General features: G+C 57.9%; 1 pseudogene; it reads right to left on the bottom strand.

The window, feature by feature from the left end:
- Positions 1-281: 281 nt before the first annotated feature.
- LOC103738688 lies at positions 282-2,571 on the bottom strand (annotated as a pseudogene).
- Positions 2,572-3,329: the final 758 nt, after the last annotated feature.

A 3,329-nucleotide genomic window follows, 5' to 3' on the forward strand; every position in this document is an offset into this window, starting at 1 on the left:
AATCAGGTCTTGCTATTTCCTGGGGTAGGGGCCTACGGCTCCCGACACAGGGAAGGGTCAGGTGTAAGGACAGGAGGTGCAGGGACTGAACAACTGCCCTCCTGGGGGTCTGTCCTCACAGGGACCTTCCCCTCTGACCGCTAACCTCTCAGTTCAGGTCCCCATGTCCACAGTCCTGGGGGTGATGACTCTGTCCCTCACTTTCCATGTGCTTTACAGAGCAGTGTCAGCACACAGACCCAGTCAGGAAAGTTTGTGAGTGGGTGGGGCTTCCCATTAATGAGGGAGAGACACTTCTAGAAGAAGAGAGAAAACCCAGACCCTGCCCCTCCCTACCTGCGTTCCTCCTCCTCCTCCTCCTCCTCACAACAGCCACCACAGCTCCAATGACCACAACTCCAAGGACAGCCAGGACAGCCATGATTGCCGAGATGTGGTTGGTGGGCTGAGGAGGCTCTGGGAAGGGAAGGGAAAGTGAGGGCCTGACCCCAGCTCTCAGCCCTGACCCTGCTCAGGGTCTCCAGAAGGCTCCTGCTTTCCCTGACAGCAGGCTCTGTGCCCACACCCCTCCTTACCCCATCTCAGGGTGAGGGGCTCAGGCAGCCCCTCATGCTGCACATGGCATGTGTATCTCTGCTCCTCTCCAGAAGGTACCACCACAGCTGCCCACTTCTGGAAGTTTCCATCCCCTGCAGGTCTGGTCTCCACAAGCTCCATGTCCTGGGTCAGGTCTTCCCCATCCCTCTGCCAGGTCAGGGTGATGTCAGCAGGGTAGAAGCCCAAGGCCCAGCACCTCAGGGTGACGTCCCCTTCATGTCTGGGGTGATGGGTCACACGTGTCCTTGGGTGATCTGAGAAGAGTTGGAAAACTTCAGACATCTTGCATTGTTTCTGGGGACTCCAGTGGTCATGTGACCATCTTGGGACTGGTCAGGAGAAGTAGGGTGCGGGAGGGTTGCAAACTCCAAACCCAAGTCACAGGCATCTGGATAATTTATTCATTGGAAAGTTCTAGAGTCCTTATGAGGCAGTCCAGGCTCTGGATTATAGCCTTCTGGTCCTGACTGGACCAGGACAGAGGGATTCAGTATCACTGGAGTCAGGCCTCCAGTGAACAGAGAACCCGGCCTGAGGGAGCCCGTGGTTCACAGTGGGCTGCAGATGGAAGGGAACTGCTGGTTGGTTATTTCAGGATCTTCTCTCCTATCCTGAGACTCTGAACTTAGAGAAGGGTGAGCCCTGGAGTCATTCTCTGATGCTGGACCAGGAAACTCAGAAACACTGAGTTTCTGGTACTGTTGCAGAACAGAGAGGCACAAGTCCAGCTCATCCCATTTTCCTCCCTCCTCAGAGACAGAGCCCCACGGGCCCTCTTACCTGCGTGCTGCAGAGTCTCCTTCCCCTTCTCCAGGTATCTGAGGAGGGACTGCACACACTCTCCCTCCAGGTAGGCCCTGTGTCGTTCGGCCACACCATCCTGCTCCCACTTCCTCTTGGTGATCTGAGCCGCCATGTCCGCCACGATCCAGGAGCGCAGGTCCTCGTTCAGAGTGATGTAATCTTTGCCGTCGTAGGCGAACTGCTCATATCCCCGGAGGAGGCGCCCGTGGGAATCCGCGTCGCAGCCAGACATCCACTGGAAGGTGTGAGAACCTGGCCCCGTCCCCGCTGTCAGCCCGGTCCACACGGCACCGCCCACCCGAGGGTTCGGTTCACAAGGGAAACGGAAACCCGGTCAATTCCCGAGGCTCTTCCGGGTCAAGGGTACCCGCGGGTTCTACAGCCTCGGGCGGAACTTTGAACCTGGGGACCCGGGGCGACTCTGGGCGTCCGTGGGGACGTGGGGGGTCGTGACCTCCGACCCGGGGTCACTCGGGGTCACTCACCGTCCTCGGTCTGGTTGTAGTAGCCGCGCAGGGTCCGCAGGCTCACACGGTTAATCTGTGCGTTTCCCTCGGCGATCCGCGTCTCCTGCTCCCAGTACTCCGGCCCCTCCTGCTCCACCCACGGCGCGCGCGGCTCCATCCTCGGATTCTCCGCGTCGCTGTCGAAGCGCACGAACTGCGTGTCGTCCACGTAGCCGACGGAGATGAACCGGGGCTCCCCGAGGCCGGGCCGGGACACGGCAGTACGGAAATAGCGCAGCGAGTGCGAGCCTGCGGGGCGAGGAGGGAGGGCGGTGAGACCCGGGGACAGGGGCGCGGCGAGGAGCGCAGGGCTGGGGGTGGAGAAGACTGTGGGGCTGTGTGCGCGAGGCTCCGGGAGGAGACGGAGCCGGGCCAGGGACGCGGGGCTTGGGATGGAAAAGGAGCCGGGCGGGGGCAGCCCAGCTGGGGCAGCGGGGAGGGTCCGGGCGGGCGAAAGCCGAGACGCGGCTTCCCTAGTGCTGCGCCCCAGCTGGGCACCCTCGCTCCTCCCTCCAGACCCCGCACTCACCCGCGCCGGTCTGGGTCAGGGCCAGGACCGCTGTGAGCAGCAGGAGAGCGCGGGGAGCTGTAGCCCCCATTGTAGAGATTTTGGACCAGTCTGGCTCCACTGGATCTGCGTGAACTTCACACCCGGTGACTGTGAGACGCTCCCCTTCCAGGTCCTCTGCAAGAGCAGCCAGTGCTCTCTACCACTGAGCCATCTCTCCAGTCTGAAATTCTAAAAATAATTTACTTGCTCTTTGTGTGTGTGTGTACATAGTGCATGGGTGCCATAAACAATGTGCATAGGGATATCTGAGGATATCTTTGTGGGGTGAGCTCTCTCCTTCCACCTTTACCTGGGTTCTAGGGGTTGGAATCATGTCCCTCATCAGGCTTGAAGAGTCTACCACTGAGCCATCTCTCCAGTCTGAAATTCTAAAAATAATTTACTTGCTCTTTGTGTGTGTGTGTACATAGTGCATGGGTGCCATAAACAATGTGCATAGGGATATCTGAGGATATCTTTGTGGGGTGAGCTCTCTCCTTCCACCTTTACCTGGGTTCTAGGGGTTGGAATCATGTCCCTCATCAGGCTTGAAGAGGAAGCACCTTCCTCTACCCGCTGAGTCATCACACCAACCTTGTTTCTTTATTTGATTTCTTTTGAGATTTATTTATGTGTATGTATATGGATCTGTGTGTGTGTGTGTGTGTGCATGTGTGTGCATGTGCATACATGCACACCCTGTGCTGTGCCCAAGGATGTCAGGAGAGGGCATGTGGAGCTTTAGTCACAGGTGATCGTGAGCCACTTGTGGCGGGTGCTGGGAACCAAACTTGGCACCTCTGTAGTTGTAGTGCAGGATTTCACCTTCCTTTGACTTCTTTTCTCTCATGACATAATGAATATTTCTTCAC

This window comes from Nannospalax galili, unplaced genomic scaffold (assembly GCF_000622305.1).
Source record: "Nannospalax galili isolate Female #2095 unplaced genomic scaffold, S.galili_v1.0 scaffold2939, whole genome shotgun sequence".
Lineage (NCBI taxonomy): Eukaryota > Metazoa > Chordata > Mammalia > Rodentia > Spalacidae > Nannospalax > Nannospalax galili.